We start from the raw sequence: 19,974 nt of genomic DNA, 5'->3' as shown, positions 1-19,974 counted from the left end.
CAGATTTTAAAGCATTTTTGCTGTGTAATTATTCTATTCGATATAAATAATCATTTAAAAAAATAATTCATTTATTTTCAACAAAATAAACAGACCTTAAAATTTGAAAAACCTTTAAAATATTTATATTTACATGCATGTTTATTCTTTTAATTTATTCTTGTGATATTTAATTTTTAAATGGCTAAAGAAAATACAAATTCTAGGAAAGCTGTTCCATTTTTTTTGTTGCTCTTCCAAACTAGCAAGGCCTTATCTCAAATGAAAAGACGTTTGAGGCGATATGACTCCATAAAGCGTATTAATCACATTCCACCAATCATATGAATTACATGCATGCTCATCCAAGTACAAAAAAAAATGCACGAATGCCTACACATTAGCGACGCTTTATGTAATGTAACAAGCAACACTAAAATGAGTCGATACAAAAGGGTAGCCATTGGTATTTGCTCACGGTTGGTTAAATATCGAAGTAGTTAAAAAAGCCTTTTTCCATTTGTTTGAGTGGGACATTTTAAGACGGAACATATGCTTTTAGGATATCGATAGTGTATATCCTATATCTATCTATTTACATACATATATAAGAATATTCAATCATGGATAAATAATTTTGGCGCGAATTAAAATAGGGACAATTAAGAATATCCATAATGGATCTTAAGTTTGGCCTGCCCGCTCACTGACACGCAAGGCTCATGGCTCTGCCTAGCGTGGACGCGAGAAGACGTAGAGCTTCAAGGAAATAAAGTTTGTCACCGGCAAATCTACAACCCTCGGACAAAGTTTTTACTTAGAGAACATGGCAGCCGCTGCACCTTACGAAGTTGGACATGAGTTAAACTCTCAGTTGCAAATCTAGTCGGGGTTTGAATTGTTTTCCTCTAATTGAAAAGCTTAAAAAGAAGATTAGGAATCATCTTGTAGAGTCGTACACACAATGCAATAGAAATGAAATTACTAAGTACAAAATATGAAAATGCTATGTTCAAATTCTCTTAGGCTTGCTCTTGGACTTGTTTTCTTGTCAAGGAAGTGACAACTCGATCTTGTTGACTTAACCATGACAATTTTCATGTCCATTATTTCCTCAAGCAAGTCCTTTGAACATTCTAGCCGTAACTCTAGTATCAAGAAGACTATGCTATTGAATTTCAAAAGTGTCGGATCTTCATATTTCGTGCAAAGGATTTTGCTATCCATAATGTCAAGCACTCTCTTTGGAATTGCTGCATCTACCCATTGCCTCAAACTGAGATCTGCATTGAACATTTCACCGGTTGGCTTCTTCCCAGTAATCACTTCCAACAACAATATGCTGAAGTCATATAAATTTCCTTTGTAAGAGACTTTTCCTTTCGAACCATACTCTGAAAGCATCATAGTTTGTGGCATAAGAACATTAGCAATTGATCTATTTCTTTTAGGACATAAGTAATAAGATCAAGAGGCATACAAGTGCTAATATATCTCTATTACATTATACCAAAGTATATTGGCAATGAAAGGTTGAATTAGCTAATATTCGGCAAATGTACCTAGAGCAATGTAAACTATCGTGTCGAGAGTTTGGGTTTGTGTTCAAGCTTGCTCTCAGCCAAAATCTTGGCAATTCCAAAGTCACAAACTTGTGCAACTAGGCCCTCATTTAGAAGAATATTGCTAGGCTTCAAATCGCGTGCACAAAGTGGGTTCCAATTAATCATGGTGGAGATACTCGACCGCCATTGCGACGTCAACCATTATCTTCACTCGCTAATGGAGATCCAAATTGTAATTGTTGGAGTACAGCCACTTCTCTAAGCTCCCACAAGGCACGTATTGCAATACCAAAGCTCTCGAATTTGCATTCGTGCATGTCTTTAATCACCTTGATGAGATTGCAATGTCGGATTATACGAAAAGCATTGCATTCTACATCAAAACCTTTCAGAGCACCTTCGATATAGATTTAGTACTTTGACTGCGATGTCTATCCCATTGGCCAAAGTACCTTTATATACGAGCTAAAGCTTCTGCTTTGAGCAAATTGCTTTCGCCGAAGTTGTTAGTAGCCAAGCAAAGCTCCGATATGATATCATCGGGTGGCCAATTCTAGGCAAGTTCTCCATCGAAACTGCTTTACCGGTACTCCCACGCTTTCTAAGCAAGTAAATGACAGACTAAAAGTATAGCTAATAAAATTGGAATGTATAGTATATGGAGCTGCTTGTCCTTGATGATTTCATTCCATTTTCTTTGCATCGTGGGACTTGAAAATTGCATTTCCATAAAGTGCTTCATTCCCATTGAAAGAGAGCTGGGAAATTTCCAAGGGGTCCACAATTAGAATCTCTCTGATAGCTTATTAAAGGACAAGTTCAAAATTTGTAGATATGCAAGTCCTTTCAGGACTCAAGTATTGTGTTTGATAACTCAATGTAGGAGAGATCGAACTCAATCCTTCGAGATGGCCAATTGATTGTGGCATGGATCCTTGAAACGAGTTCCTCAACAAGTTGAGAGAAGCAAAGCTCTCAAACTCTAAGGTGGAACTCAGTATGGCACTAGTAAATCGGTTCCAAGAAACATCGATGCTCTCTATAGCTCTTAGCTTCCCTATTTCAAGGGGTCCTCCATTGAAATAAATGAGTGACAGTTGAGGAAGATGAATTCTTGAAGGCCCCACAAACTAAATGGTATAACCGATGTCATGTTATTCAAGCTTATGAGAAACATATGAAGGCTGCTAAAGTTTTAAATGCAATTTGGGATTGATCCCGATATCTTATTTTGCCCGAGCACCAACTCTCCTAAACTTGTCAAGTTGCTTATCTCATCGGGATCGGTCCTTCAAGATGGTTATTATCAAGATACAGCCTTTGCAACCTTTCTGAGTCGTCCGATCGATGATGGGATGTTGCTGTACTGAGCATTACCCAAATCTAGCAAAGTCAATCTTTTCAAGAAACCCATTTCCTCGGGAACACGACTTCTTATTTGACAATTGGGAGCAATTAGAATTTGTAGGGAAATAGAAAGTTTTAATAGATTCCACGCATGGAGCCACGAAGCGGGTTGCTTCCCAACGACAAGCGACAAGACTTGTCGCGACGGACAATTAGATAAAGTAGAGAGAAAACCGAGCTCGAACCATATGTCTCTCCTATTAGGCTGATTTAGCACTTAATATTATAGAATTCAAGGCTCTTCAAGTTGCCAAACCAAGTATGTATGGTTCCATTTTGAGTTGATTGTCCCGACCTTGAAAATGATTAGGTTAGAAAAATTCAAAAATACTACTACGGGATGTTGCCGCCACAGCCATTGCATGCTAGATATAGTTCTTCCAAATTCGGAAGGCTTAGATCTCTACCCGAGGAAGGCTTCCATGAGGGAATTTTCCATCAAATAAAGCACGAAATATTAAAAATCTCTCGAGGCACTCCACCTAGGTTAGCAAATTATCCGCGAGGCCCATTAGTTTGCAAATTGACCCGGTTGCCAATCTCACTTGGAATCTCCCTTCAATGTGGTTGCTACGATGCCCAGCGTGTGCAAGCTCGACATGTTACCGGTGGTTCGAGGAATCATGCCGGTCAAGTTGTTATCAGAGATATAGAGCTTTTGCAGCTTTTTGCAAGCTGCCTATATCTCGAGGAATGCTTTCACGAAACGATTGTATGACAACCCCAATATGATTAGCTCTTTGCATTGGGTTAGCATCTCTGGTGGCAAGCCACCGATTGATTTTTATTCGGGCAAGCATCTAAATGTTAGGCCAACGGTAGCAAAGATCGAAGGAAGAGTTCAAGAGATAATTATCCGTCAAATTCACCTACGTGAGCGATCTATCGAAAAATGCTGAAGGAATCGAACTGTGAGAGTGGCGTTGACCAATATAATGACTTGCAATGTGGATATGTTGCCTAGGGAGCTTGGAATTGACCTTGTAAGTCGTTTGAGCTAAGACTCAGTTGTTGCAACTTAGGGAAGTCGAATTCTCTTGGTATGCCACCCGTTAGCACTTTTGTCACGAGTGACATGACTTGAGGTTCTAGCATTGGATTAAGATAGGAGGAATGTTTCCTTGAACCCCCCGGTTCAATTAGAGCATAAGTTCTTTCAAGCGGCATAAATGACCAATTTCTATCGAAATTATTTCATAAAAATTGTTGTCTGCAGAGATCAAGAGAAGCCAAGAGAGAAAGATTCTTTGGATAGGGAGTCTTCCGTGGAGACCCATGTGCGAGAGGTCTAAAGTTGTGACTCTCTACTCGGTTGCTACGGTGACACCAATCCATTCGCGAAATTTGCTTCACCCCGTCCAATTGCCGCCTTTGATGGTGTTCGTCGAGCTAACTTCCATCATTGATTTGAAGTGGAGGAGAGACAATTGATGCGCGTGGAAGTTCTTGGAACGATGGCGAGTAAACATCAATAGAACATTAACATATGCTAAAAAGATGGACTTTTCCATAATGAAAGAATCTCTTTTGATTGCATCAATAGATGGTTCCCTAATTTGACCTATTCTTAGTGTTCCAATACCAAAACCTATCAAATGGTTGTCTTAATTAGGGAAAAAAAAAACAATGTAAGAAAGACTAACTATCAAATGATGTCCTACAATCATGTCTACGGCCCGTTCTTTATGTTTACACGTTCACACTTACTTTCAACTCTATAAGGTACAAAACGACGTTTGGACCAATGCTCTAAGGCACGAATGTGAAAAGGTTTTGTAATAAGCATTTGTGACGTTCTTGCAGAGGCAATATCAAGTGTCTCGTGGGAAGTTGACTAATTCAAAGTTCCTACGCTAGAAGAGATAACGTTACTAGTAGTCTATCAAATTTTATCCATGCTTCATGTCATATTTGAACTTTCAATCGATTCAATTAAATCACTTTTGCTAAATGTGAAACATCTTCTCGCAACTTTCAATTGGTCTAATGAGATCCGTAATATATTTAATATGCTTTTTGTCATCCTTTCATCTATTAATATAAATGAAATATGTCATGGATAAAAATTTTATAAAGCTAATGTTTGATGGAGAAAATTACGCAGACTTTGTGCATGTCATGGTGACTTTAAATTGTAAAATTACAATACACAATTCCTTTGCCCTCGCCTGATTTGCGAAACATCAATAGGGAAGCCGAACATCAACAAATGCTAAAAGATGAACTTCTCCATAATGAACAGTCTCTATTGATTGCATCAATAGACAGCTCGCTAATTTTGACCTATTCTTAGTGTTCAATACCAAAACCTATCAAATGGTTGTCTCAATCGGTACAAAAAAAAAAAAGAAAAAAACAATATACGAAAAGACTAACTATCAAATGATGTCCCTCAATCACGTCCATGGCCCATTCTTTCGTCACTTACTTTCAACTCTTTGAGTGTATAAATGGACCTTTGGACCAATTCTCCAAGGCACGAATGTGAAAAGGTTTTGTGATAGCCGTGTGACTTTCTGCAGGGGCAATACCAAGTGTCTCTTGGGAAGTTAATTGATTGAAAGTTCCCTCTTTCTTTGGAAGAGATTATGTTACAAGTAATTTGTCAAATTTATCTATGCTTCATGTCATATTTGAACTTTCAATCAATTCAATTAAATCACTTTTGATTAATGTGAAATATCTTCCCAACTTTCAATTGGTTTAATTAGATCGTAATATAATTAATATGCTTTTGTCATCCTTTCATCTATTAATTTAAAGGTTAATACCCCGAAAAACCCAAAACGTACACCCGTGACAAATTTACCCAAAATTATTTTTTGACCACAAAAAACCTTAAACTAATATACCTTTAACAAATTTACCCCAAACTTATACACTTGTGACTAGGGGTGAGCGGTTCCCGGTTCCCTTACAAGTTAGCGGAACTGAACCTACCCTGGAATACGGGTTCCTCATTTTTGGAACTTGGAACTACCGTTGGAACCAAGAACCAGGAACCTACCCCGCCACAGTTCAGGGGTCGGTTCCCGAGTTCCAACAGTTCCTTTTTTTTTTTTTTTTTAGATTTGAACTATAACGAAGAAGGAAAGAGACGAACAAAGCTCTATCTCCATAAATTGCCAAAAATAGTTCCTTGGGAGCAAAAGCATAAAAAAGAATAACAGAATAATCAGTGGGAAAAGATGGGCATAGTCTTTTGAGAAGGCATGTACATGAACAAATTGATGAACAGACAACTGTAGAAGGAGAAAGGTAAATGGGACAAACCATTTCTGCAGTTTCTGATTATGTGGTGTTTTTCTGATTTTCAGGATGACAATAAAACAAGTAATCTTCCCCTTTCAGAGGAGGGCATGCCTAGATAAAGCAGCTTGCAAAACCTCGTTGCTTGCAGCATTCGAGATAACCAATCTGATAAAAGACGACAAAACACTAATTCAGGGATACAATACAAACTACAAACTTCAAAAAAGGAGATAAACCCCATGCCTAACATGGTGTCAGAGCATATGAGTTCAGATCTTAACACTCGCTTTACTTATTTTGTCTATCACTCTTTTTGTTCCCAAGTTATATCGCCAAATCAACTATGTCCATGACTCGTATTTCACGAACAGGATTCAGCTTATAAGGCTAGGGGAGTGCTAAAAAGGTGTCACCAAACAGCAATGATGAGCTCAAAATGAATGAGGAACAACTACAGGCAGCATCCCAAATAACATATCCAAACTTTGACAAACAAAACAAATGAACTACGATAGCAGACATGTCGATACATATAAATATGGAGGAGGTCAAACCTGGATCATTTGCTGCGGGCCTTCAGTTGGCTTCTGCAAAAATAATTTGACAGTCGCTGTCAATAATTGCAACTGGACTTGTGAAGGCTCTTCAGGGAAACTCTCCAGAAAGCTCTCCAGCAGCTCATCAGCATTGTCAATTCTTTCTGCATATTCGCCAATAATCCAAATCATTAATGCCTGCCAAGTGAAAAAGGAGAGGCACAAGGTGGTTAAAATTTGAGTAGAATGAATCAAGGAAGCTTAAATGTACAGTGTCCATATAACATGGTTGTTACACTAAAAGAGTAATGATACTTTAAAGAGTACCTTGGCCTATGGCTCATCAAGAGTGTCTAAGCTCTCACATAGGGTAGCAATAATGGACTCATAGCTGTAGAACATAAAAAAAGTTGAAAACAGAATTAAGAGATGAATGGAACTGCTTTTCAGTTCACGTACTCCAAAAATTACAGATATCAAGACTAACGTGTTAGGATATCTTCTGAATATGTCCTTAATAACTATAATGGCTTCTTGAACCATATAATTGACTTTAATCTTAATCAGCTCCAGCAAAACACTGATGCATCGCTCTGCTGCTCTCTCCAACTTGATTACACAGCGATCAATAGCACGGACTGCCTTTCTAACAAAATCGACATGTACTTCTATAGCACACTCCTTGAATTCCAGCAGAACCTGCAGCATTTAGTTAATAAGACAACATAAAATTAACCATTTTGAGTAAACAAGCAAATTCAACAGGTTAAATGCTCCAGTTTCCATGCCTGGTCAATATTTCTGTCCGAAGCAAGCTTTATCATGATTTCTAACTTCTCCATCTTCACATAAATTGGGTCATTGTACTTGAAAAACACCTGGCAATGACAAGAGATCAATAAGCATGCCTTTCTTACTCATAATGCACCAATATGGGTCACTTAGAGTTGGCAAGACTAAATGGATCAACCTTAATTTCATGGGCGAGAATAGTAGGCCGCCTTTGGACAATGAGGTTGATATTTCTTAAGGCAACATACTGTATCTCTGGTTCTGCAGAGAGTAACGTAACAAGAGGAGGGAGCCATCTTTTGCACAGATTCTCTCTCTATCATATTCAAACTTATCTCGAATTTGGTGAACCCTTTCCCATTTATCAGCATGTCCATTCCTTACAAATCCTTGCTCCTGCATTCAGAAAAATCATGTCTTTTAGATACCTTGTAATATAATGGATGTGGATAGATTATTGACAAATCATTCAGAGACACAGCACTGTAAGTTGCAAGAAAGTAACCATACGAAGTTTACAGAAGTGATCATTAAACAAAGAACATAGGCATAACTGATCAACTTGTTAGCTTGTTACTCATCATAACAGTGATTGCCCTTAGTTTCATTCACAATTAGCTTCTTTGCAGCTAATCAGTGCATTATGCTCAACAAAGTTCAAGCGTTGATTAAACAATAGGATGCTTTGTTAATATGTCTGCCTCAAAAATTGATGTCCTTGTTGTTAAACACAGACATCTTGGCTCCTCTCACATAATATATTTCTATATAAGCAACTTTAGGGGCACTTATTGCCTTTACGATGGTTCCTAATATAAACGTTCCTCAACTCGAGATTAAAAAGAAAAGAAAAACTTCAGACAAGTCAGAATCGCATACATGACTCTTATGAAAAGCGAATGAGTAATTATGAAGTCATGGGGTAAAATCATCATGATAAGCAAAGCCAATCTCAGCGTCATAGAGAAATTACATGTTTGTCGCTCAATCACATTTCAACATGTTATGGGCAAAGCAAGTAAATTGTCATTTTCAGCTATCAATTTTTCAAAGACATTTTTCCACTGACCTCTTCTACTTGCTTATTCCTGTAAAAGAGGATGCTGAGGTTATAAAGCAAGGCAAACAAAAATTTCAGCCACTGAGGTTGAACCCATTCGCTTGCAATGACATAATCTATCAAGTGCATATTCTCCTGATAAGAAAAGAAAACGTGTCAATCCCATTGCCACATGTATAATGCCTTTATGTTGGACCAAGAAGCATCATGAGTCACAAAGAAAATGGAATGGCAGCATTACATGGGAAAGGCATAACCTGCAAGTTGAGCTTTGTCACAAAAGAGAGAGTGAAAGCAGCCACCAATATTGCTGGTACGGCTTTACTGTATTCTTCATATCTATCCATGTCCTTCCCATATTTGCTACTGCACAAAAAGCCTCAGCTGTCAAGGCCCCCTTTTATGAAAGTATGATGTACTAGACTTGAAAGACAATACTAACAAAACAAAGATGACGATCATAAATCATCTTCCATAGTGATCTGACCTACTACAAAATCCACTAAAGCATAAAAGCGAAAGGTGCATCAAACAACTGGTTTTAATGGACGAGTTCTTGTCAACAAGTAACCCGTCATGACACAATGAAAGAAAAAACCAGAGAGATAAAAATGGATTCATGACTCCATAAGTTCTGCAGAGAAAAGTTCAACTTGTGCTGTAAATGCTATATTCATAGCCAGAACTCGTATATGGTACTACTGATTCTTTAGAAACTTAACAATCTACCATTTTGTGACACCATTAGCTTAGAAGAAACCAAGAAGCTAAGGCTAGAATAATCACCAAGGAATTCAACACCCATGTTTCAAATGAATAAGTACAGACAGTGAGCATAAATGATCATACCACAAGCCCGACAACCGACAATATTCCCATTATGCTGTATAATTGAGAGTCTTCTGAAATCTGAAGCAGAACTCTAGAATATGGAAAGAACATGCCTCAGAAAAGCAGATAATCGGAAAAAAAGAAAAAAAAAGGGGTTGTACTAATAGGATACTGACCTCTATATAGAACGCCACGGCCACAAAAAAAGAAGGGTCAAAGTCATTGCGGATGAGGATACCTGCAAAGACAGATTTCAATTCTGATTTGAGCGTGTTCTAGAGAATCTTAACTTAGCAAGAATCTTGTCATACGTACTATGAGAAGCAGCCTTCGGCCTGCTTTATCTGGGAGACAAGTCGCTAGTGCTGTCGAGGGAGAGCGGAGGTGGCCTCGAGCAGGGGTCAGCGAGTGGTGGCGTCGAGGGTGAGCGGCGGTGGCGTCGAGGGCAAGCGGCGAGCTAGAGGTCAGCGGCGTGCCGTCGAGAGCGAGAGGAGGTGGCCCTCGAGCAGGGATCAGCGAGCGGTGGCGTTGAGGGCAAGCGACGGTGCCGTCGAGGGCAAACGGGCGAGCCAGGGGTCAGCCGCTGTGCCATCGAGGGCGAGCGGAGGTGGCCTCGACCGTCGAGCAGAGATCAGCGGCGTGGCGTCGAGGGCGACCGGCGGTGGCGTCGAGCAGAGGTGGAGAACGGACGGGCGAAGAGAGAACTGTGAGTGAAAACTAAAAGTGTCGTGTGGAAGAAGTGAGAGTGAATTTTTGATTTGGGGGTTTTTGAGCCCTAACCGGACCGGTTCAGTTCCGGTTCCCGATTCTATCTTAACCACGCTCACCCTTACGCGTAAATTTACCTTCGATTTTTGTTAAGTTCTACCGTCAAAATATTAAGTTAAATGACGTGTGACAACTTGATTGGTATCTTCTTTCGCCCATTGTCATGTGTTTACAATTTTGTGATTTTTTTGATATTAATACAATTTAATTTAGCGGAGTATATTGTCACAAATTTATCAGTTTAGAGTTTTTACGGTCAAATAAATTAGTTTGGAGTAAATTTATCATAAATGTACCGGTTTAGGATTTTTATGGTGGGTTAGGGTAAATTTGTCACAAGTGTATGCCAATTTAGAGTTTTTATGGTAAAAAAAATAGTTAAATTGTCAGTGTATGTCTGAGTTTGAGGTTTTTCAAAGTATTAACCTAATTTAAATGAAATATGTCACCAATAACAATTCTATGAAGTTGATGTTTGATGAAGAAAATTATACGGACTTTGTGCGTGTCATGGTGACTTTAAATTGTAAAACTATAAAGCCCGTTCCTTCACCCTCGCCCAAATTGGGTGAAATATCAATAGGAAGCCAACAAAACATCAACAAATGCTAAAAGATTAACCTCTCCATAATGAACAGAGTCTTTTGAATGCATCAATAATAGACGGTTCACCAATTTCGATCTATTCTTAGTGTTTCATTACCAAAATGTACCAGATGGTTGTCTCAATTAAAAAAAAAGGAAAAGGAAAAGGAAAATAATGTAAAGAAAGACTAACTATCAAATAATGCCCTCATCCATGTCTATGACCATTCTTTACGTTTACACGTTGACACATACTTTCAAAACTATGGAGAGAGGGAGAGAGAGAGAAGAGCCAAGCCTGTGTGTCTAAAGCATGTTTCTGTGTTTTAACAGAGCGGAAGCGTTAGATAGTCAAGTCACAGGAGTTTTAAGGAGGAACTGATCTATATATCTTTTGGAAACATCTCAGAAAGATTTTTGGCAAGTAGAGGCCAACGTGGCTAAAGTGGCTCACGATCTCGGTAAATGCACTTGCCAATGCTGCTCATAGTCCCATCCACATGGAAATTTTTGGTCTCTCTTCCTCAGCCCGTTATATTTTCAATCCTTTGTAGGCTTAGCAACACGCCCACCTCGTCCAGAAAAATCTTGTCAAGCACGCAGAAAGTTGCATGCACAGTGCAATCTATGTAACTATCGTGGAAAAATGACAGACCCATCCGTTGAATCGCAGGAGAGTCGGTGCTCAGACGTGTGTGGCATTTCCTTTTCATTTCCTTTCTTAAAGTGTGGCATGTACAAACAGCTAATTTAGGGGCAAAATAAGGCGGAAGGCGGCTAAACTATTGCCTCCATGCGTAAACATAAACAGATTATTGGTTGTATATGATGTAGGTACCCCATTGGAAGCTCTTCTCTAAGTTCATTATGCCCATTCATGCAGAGTTCTGAAAGTATACCGGGCGGGTTGACAGGCTTCCACTCTGGATGGCAAACTCTAAAGCTCCTTCCTTCTGTATACATTTAAATCAGCATGAGTATCGTCTAATCTTTGGGACAAGTAGGTCTGACACTGGATGGGCGGAAACCTGCAAATTGATGCAATTTTGAACAAACTTAGGATCCCATGCTGGTGTAAATTTGCTAATTTGCACCATGTCTAATCACTAATGGAGTAGCTATGTTATATGCAGCGCCCAAATTCCTGAGCGAAAAAGATCCAACCCTGTAAAGAGAGTGTGCGAGCATGTGGTTGATCATTTCAATTCATCAAATCTGGGACAGGTCAATGCCTAATTCACGAGTAAACATATTTTCCTCATGAAACATGGAGTTAAACTTGATGCAGTCCTCTTAACAGTGCTTGAATGATCCTTGGATATGCAATATCCACTTCAACATGCATTCAAAGCAGAGCGCCAACCAAGCACAATGCATAAAGACATTCAAATTGGGGAGGAGAACTAGCTCTTAGGACTGAGAACTGATAAGAGATGAAGTAGAATTGTGGTATCTTGTTGATATATAGAAAGTAACTAATTTGCATAAGACAACTCACTTCCGGAGGATTTTCCTCAGACATACATGTTGGCAAGCACTCAATGAGACAATCATGGTTAGGGCTCCAGGAAGGAGGCAATCTGCATTTTGTGAGAACATGAGCATAAATAGAATCTTTTTCTAACAGAAATATTAGCAAAAGAAGTCAATAAGAATGGAGAACGTAATGAATGAAAAGATGCTAACTAGGAAGGCAAAACAATTAGGCTTCTTTTGCAAAATCTAATGTGGATCATCCTTGACGATAATCTCAAGTTGAGAAGAATTTCCTAAGAGTATGATCACAAGTTCAACTGAGTTTCTAGATCGTGATCTCAAAACTAGGACCTTTTTTTTGAATCAGCTTACAACTATCCAAGATCAGCTTCAACTGCCCTTTTTCTGGTTGGAGTAGTCACGACTTGGGTCACCAATCAATCAGAATTTTTTCAATACATTCAACAATGCTTAAAAGTTCTCTTAAAGGCATCTGAAGAATATTTCAAAAGATGAGGAGAAATGCATATTTGTGTGTGTGTGTGTGTGTGGGTGGGTGGGTGGGTGGGTGGAAAGAGAAGGCCTTACAGAATACCGTTCTTGACCATTCCCTATAACTCGATGGGCGTGGACCTGATTGCAAAGCAAAGCAAAAGTATAGATTTGACAAATGAAAAAAGAAGCAGCGACTCAAATTCAAAAGAGAAAGAATAGAGAATGACTTGCTAAATATAGAGAATAGCAGGACACCAACTAGATTCAAGCAAAAAGCTCATTTCATATATCATTTAAACATGTTCTCGTGCATGATGACAATGCATATTATTGTTTCTGTCATCAGAGATCCCAGAACACATGCAAAGTTTAGTATCCAAAAGTTGACCAATAAGAGCTGAGTGATAATAAAAGCACTAGAATAGCAAATTTATTGTTTGATATTCATAAATTCAAATCTCCGTACAAATTAATGTAGGTCACCAAAATATCATACCATCTTCAACAACCGTGTTTAACATGGAAATTTTTCCTGACCAATGTCAAAGTAGATGCTCTTTGCTACTAATGGGCCACTGATATCAGAAAGAGCCAAGAGAGTGCAACAGAAGAAATTCTGTTGGAGTTTGGGACAGGTTAACAATATATAGTAGCCTGCCATAAGATAATTCCAACCTTCATGTTCAAAGCTTTCCTCTTGCCAATTTATCTATATGACTGTTATTAAAGCATATTACCTGAAAATACAATTGCTCCATCGCTCTAGCATATCACCAAGATTCACTATGAATGCTCTGTACAAAATAGTCACAGAAAGAATGTTACTTTTCAGGATTACTGTGAGATTCTTCTGTTCCGTATTTGTGATGATTATGTATAACTGAATCTAAGCAATAATCTAAACAACTAAAAGAGGGTAATTACATAAGTAATTTTAAAATGCATATGATGCAATGGTAGTTCTATGACTGTCGACCTGCTCAAAATTAACCAGGAAAGAATGGTGGAATACCATTGTGAGAATGTGTGTAAGAGTGTTTTCTTTTGAAGAGGGAGGCACACCTTCTATTAACAGAGTCATCCTCCCTGACTAAAGTTAGAGTGACGTGAAAAAATTTCAAGTTTCAAGAAAAATATAGTCACTACAGTCCATTTGTGAAATTTAATCACAATACCCAAAAGCGGGTGTTATGAGAAGAAAGACGACTTAGGCTCAGCTCAAATGAATTCAAGAAATGGCTTCTAGAGGGATATTGTACAAGGAATGGCCAAATGAACGGGAGTTTAAACTCCAAGAAGGAAGGATACCTCCAATTTTACAAAAAATAACACTTGATCAAAAGAAACACCGCAAGAAGAAGCAACCTTTGTACTCAACTATTGCCAATACTATGTGAAATGTCATAAAATTGCCTAAGAACTTGACAAGCTGAATCAGGAAAATGCCATGTACTGCCACAGAAGTGCCTAATGCAAAGCACAAGCAACTCTGCAGAAGGCAGCCTGTCTCCCCCATTGGATAAGAATTGGGATCAGTAACATCTGCACATTGGCAGATCTAAACAGATTGGCATTCACAAAGGCCTCATTGTTCTTTGTCTTTCTTGAATGTACCATCATTTTTCTTTCCATCCCAGCATACTGGATACAGGAAACAATCTCTCAGGGACAGTCTTTGTTGTCCAACAGAAGCAATCACACCAAGCTCATTATTTAGTGTTGTAATATCAGAGTTGCTTCATCCATCTTATAATATTTGCGAGTTCCAATATAACCACCTTCCAACATGTTTCTCAGTATTTCACCTCAACAGACATCCTGCAAAGATAGTCACATATGAAAATGACCAGCAACATAAAAACCAACACCATAAACATACTCTCTTCCAACCACAGCCCAACCACAGCTGGAGAACCATCATGTGCATATTTCAGCACCTCAGATCCCTGTACAAGATGCCAGAAGACTTAGAACCAAATTCCTTCAGCAGCAACCCCAACTTCATACTACCCTAACCCAATCCCAGCCCCCAACTGCCAAACCTCCCCCTTCCCCCCCAAAAAAAAAACAAAACATAAAAAAGGGAGAAGATAACCAAAGAGTGATAAATCAACACAAACAATGTGTCCAGGATTCAAATCACATTTCCTCTGGCACAGAAGCGTGTTTCTGGGACTTTAAGTAAAAAGCCTTTCAAGTAATGCAGCAATGAGTAGCTTCCAGCAGCTGCCACAGCACAAGAAACGAGCAGGACTAAGGGGAAAGCTAATATCAAAAGAAAGCAAACTTCTGGCACCGTAGCAGGATCAAGCCATTTGAGAAGCCCTCCTCATCCAAAGACAGAACAGCAAATAGAAAGGAGCAAGGAAGACAAAAGAGAGAACTAGATTTGTTGCTTTAAGTTCAGTGGCAACCTATGTAAGATGTATTCCATACAAGAGCCACTAAACCATGGTATCAAATGAGAGTCAGATCAACAGTCGGAGAGTCAGTTCCCCAGTTTTACGGCTATGCAGTTCACAGCAACCTTACACATCTCGGCCGAACGGAGATCCCATCAAGAACTATCAAATCATACACTCAATTCACACACAAATCAGAATCCGCGGCCAGCATGCCAGTTAATCTCATGCAAAACCACCCGAAGTAATAAAATCCCTAGTCCCAGCAGCATTAGAGTGCCAAAGACGAACAACACTCAAAAGTAAATCCACATCCGCACACCACATTGCAAACGAAGAACCACCTCAATGAATCACATCCCAATCGAATCCGAACTCAAAAAGCCCCACACACCTGCGAACCCAAGCCAAATCGACGAGATCTCACCTGCCCTAACGCCAGAAGCCCCGGCTTTCTTCAAGCCCTTCTTCTTGACGATGAAGCTGGCACCGATGAAGAGGCTGGAAGACAGGGCCATCACCAGCCCCTTGATGTTGTCCGAGGACATCCCCTTGTCCGCGTCCATGCCTGAACGCCCGCCGAACCACCCGCGCGAATCCCACCGACGCCCCGCAGCCCTAGCAGTCCCATGCCCCGAGATCCATGCAAGCGCGGCCCATCGTCACTCCCTCGCCATCGGCATCGTCGTATTCACCGCCGAGCAAAAGCACACTGGTGACCCCCGCGCGCGGCACTCCCAGTAAAGGACGTTCGCGAGCGAGAATCGCGGAGGATTGAGGGAGATGGCGGCAATGGCGGCGCGAGATCTGAGGAGGAAGAAGATACCGAGCGAAGAGAAGGAAGCAAGGGAGCTCTTCTGCCCAGCTAGGCGAAAGCTTTGAGATCCCGATGGAGAGAGAGAGAGAAAGAGAGAGAAAGAGAGAGCTTGAGAGAGAAGGAAGGAAGATCGCAGTGATCGACTCTTTTATAGATACGTAGATCGGAGGGAAGAGGAAAGACGAGGTGAAGGAAATGGAAAGAAGGGGAAAGAGGCGGATACGAACTGCGGCAGATAACCCCGCGTCGCGATTCCGTCGTCTCCCTTTTTCTTTTTAATATTTAATTCCGATAAAACGGTGGTGAATTCAAACCTAAAAAGCCCAAAAGCCCTGCCCACCGCTCGGACCGCCCGGCAGCTAAGGTCAATGCCTCCCGACCGCGAATAGTCATCGTCAGCGTAATCGTCGCCATTGTCTTTTTGGTTTGCGTGTTTTCTCATCGACGGAAACGCACTCCGTAAAAAACATATAATCTATAGAACCCCACGAAGAGCCGCGATCATCGGTCGCTTCCCACTGTCAAAAGAGAGTCCTAAATCTCTTCGCTGGGTTCGTCGCCCCAAATTTCTCCTGAACTACAACGTTAGAGAGTCAACGTGAGGACTCGGGGCGAGTGTTTTGAGTCACTGAACAGTGAACACCGTACCGAACGTTAAGGTCATTGGGTTGGCCGTTTCCGTCGAAAGATTTAGACCCTACGTGATGGGTGAGGCCAGAGGAGGGCCGGGATGCGTGATTGTCCCGTATATTAAGTGGGTTCTCAAATGCAATCCGTGTCTACTTTCAAGACGCGATGACCAGACCATGGGATGGTTGTTTCCAGCGATGTCTGAGACGTTTAAAGGATTGGTTTTAGGTCGCAGTGAAGGTCCATTGCCCTTGGCCTCATGGTAGGCCGCAGTGGCTATCGATTCTTGACGGTGGTTTCAAGCGACGGTTAGTGGCCAAGTTGAATGAGCATGCGTCGCACCAAATACCCAATAATGATATCGACGTTGTTTCGAAATTGGATCATCACGTACAAAGTAATAACAACATCGACAAGTTAATAGTCAGCTAACTCAGCCAACATGCATCGTCATTTATCACACACGACATCACGACGACACTATAGCAACAAACATCATAAAACAAATATGGAGAAGAAATAAGCGTTTTCAAAAAGTTAAAAAGATTACATAAATTTCACAATTGAGTGGAAATTTGGGAGTCACTGTTAACTATTCTAAAACTTAAACTTTTTGCCCAGTATTATGCGTGGAAATCTAATTGCAAAGACAAATGGAGTCTGGAAAGATTTAAACTCATAACCTGTAGAAGAGAGGAATAGAGAATTTTAATACATTTTAGATATATCGTAATGAACATTACATTAGACTATATATAAGATTTATTAGACAACTATCTAACTTAACATACATAAATCAATATATGCACAATTAAAGGAGATATTCGTATAATCATCTCAAACATAGGATAATATTCTATACTAACATTAAAGTAGAAGATAAATTTTATATTTCCATGTATCAATATCTTTCTTTTCTAACTTGGTATTAGAACATTCGTTTCCTTGGAAACCTAAGTGCATCGGTCTGAAATTTCTGTCTATGTATCAATCTTTCTTGTTGCTAACTTGGTATCAAAGCCTTTTTTCTTGTGGAAACCTAAGTGCATCAAGACTTCAAGTGCACCCCATGCACCTTGGTACACATCCAAATAAATCCATCCCCATCATTGTCGCTTAATAATGTTCAATCCGTGTGCACAAGTTTTATCTAAGGAAGCACTTAATTGAGTCCTTTCCATGATAGTCATGTTTCAATGCTAATCCCACTAACCACGTCATTAGGTTGAGCCTTTTTCATGGAAGTGGCTTTCTTTTGATGCCAGCAGCCACACAGATCGTATCCTAGTAACTATTTTCCAAGCTAGCCATATAGGCCGCTTGATGCTACAATACCAACCATATAAGTTGCATTGCTTAGTTTCACAAGCCAACTATATTGATCCCCTCCGATTCTTGACCTTTTGCGCGTCATTTCAAGAAGCCGGCACCACCACCGACTTGCTACCCTCGGATGAGCCAGATTGGAAGATGCTACCTCACACATCGCCTCTCTTCGGATCAAGAAGCTCGATGCCCCGCGGTGTCGCTAGGGAAACAAGTTTTCGTTGCGCTATTTGACATTAATTTAAATGCCAATTAACTTCTTCGATGTCACTTGAGTTTAAAGGGGATGTTGAGACTCTCAAGATTTTATATATAATATTGGGTTAATACCCTGAAAAATCCAAAACTAGTACACTTGTGACAAATTTACCAAAAACTATTTTTTTAACCATAAAAACCCCAAACTGATATATCTATGACAAATTTACCCCGACTAACCATAAAAAACCTTAAACTTGTACATTTATGACAAATTTACCCTAAACTAATTTATTCGACCGCAAAAAACCTCAAACTAGTAAATTTGTGACAAATATACTATTTGCTAAATTGAATTAATACCACAAAAAAATCACAAAAATTGTAAATTATGACAAACGGAGCGTAAAATCCCAAATTGATATACTAGTCAACTGTCACGTATCATTTAATTTAATAATTTGACAGTAAAATTTAACAAAAACTGATAGATGATAAATTTGTCAAAAGTATACCAGTTTAGGGTTTTTGGTGGTAAAAAAAATAATGTTGGATAAATTTATCACATGTATACCAATTTGGGGTTTTTTAGGGTATTAACCCTAGAATATTATCCTATGGTAGAGACAATTATGATGTTACTATTGATTATCAATGACAATCAAGATTGTATAAATATCTCCTTTAATTGTGTATATCTTGATTATATACATTACTTTATATAGTTGTTTCATAAGTCTATATATAAGCTAATGTAATTTTCATTATGATATATTGAAATATACCAAAATTCTCTATTCCTCTCTTCCATATTATTCTTAACTAGTTGAATGAAGTTCCACCATTGGCAATTATCCATTAAGAATTGTTTTGTTTTGCAGGAAATTAATAATTTGGAAAACATTTTCCTAAATGTAATAGCTTATATGGCTTACAAAAATGAATGAATAAAAATATTTTTGTCATCCAAAACATGTTTAGACATAAATTGTTATAGCAAATGAAAAAAAAAGTCATTAATTGTTTTAAGTGCCATAAGCAATCACTTTTATAAAAATGTTTTTCAAATTATTCATTTTAATGAAACAAACGAAACCTAAAGAACTTCAAACCCCATGTCGCATATGGACAGTACCTTAAGACTGTGATCAAGACCTAAGATTTGAGCTAGTCAAGAAATCGGACCAAACCATCTGCTTGGGATGCTCTCATCTCTACTTTAGAGGTTATTAAGGAAATATCTTTAATTAATCGATATTCACATAAATCAAGGCAATCACAATCATCAATCTTGCGAGTTTCACGGATCAAATGGTGATTATCACACCTCGTCACGTTGACTCGAAGCAAGAAGTTTCAACTTGCGCTTATTAGAGGATTATGAGCAAACAACATGAGCTGTCCTTCAATTTTACTTCTTCTTTTTCTAATTTTTAATGCGGTTCTTTAATTTTTTTTTTTGTTCAATCTAATTCCTTTATTTTCAAGAATATGCTCAATTGACATTCCTTCTGCCAAGTGTACCGTGTGATCACACTTATTTTTATGTTGTGAACGGCCGTGTCACATTTATTGAGTCAAAATAATGATATAAATTAAGATCTTGTTTATTTCGAATCAAGTCACTTTGTTTTTTCTTTCTTTTTTTGGGTCATAATAATGAAAGAGACGAGCTGGAAGTCACATGGATGCTAGCACGACACACCGATGTTAACAGTTTTGAATGTTTAAGAACCGAATTGAAAGAAAAGTTTAGAAATTATATTAAATATCGAAAGAACGATAAGAAACCGTTTATGTCGTTACCCGGGATGAAGGCCGGCAGTATTTCCTGGTAAACAAAGGGGCAAGAGAG

General features: G+C 39.0%; 1 long non-coding RNA gene across 1 annotated transcript; it reads right to left on the bottom strand.

Moving 5' to 3' along the window:
- Window positions 1-6,126: 6,126 nt before the first annotated feature.
- Window positions 6,127-7,434, bottom strand: LOC120291391. The gene is made up of 4 exons (XR_005549392.1): window positions 7,227-7,434; window positions 7,067-7,130; window positions 6,758-6,937; window positions 6,127-6,368 (listed from the first exon to the last, which is right to left on the bottom strand). It is a non-coding gene; the product is annotated as an uncharacterized LOC120291391 (long non-coding RNA).
- Window positions 7,435-19,974: the final 12,540 nt, after the last annotated feature.

This window comes from Eucalyptus grandis, chromosome 3 (assembly GCF_016545825.1).
Source record: "Eucalyptus grandis isolate ANBG69807.140 chromosome 3, ASM1654582v1, whole genome shotgun sequence".
Lineage (NCBI taxonomy): Eukaryota > Viridiplantae > Streptophyta > Magnoliopsida > Myrtales > Myrtaceae > Eucalyptus > Eucalyptus grandis.
Note: the sequence above shows the minus strand (reverse complement) of the source record. Positions and strands in the feature narration are given on the sequence as shown.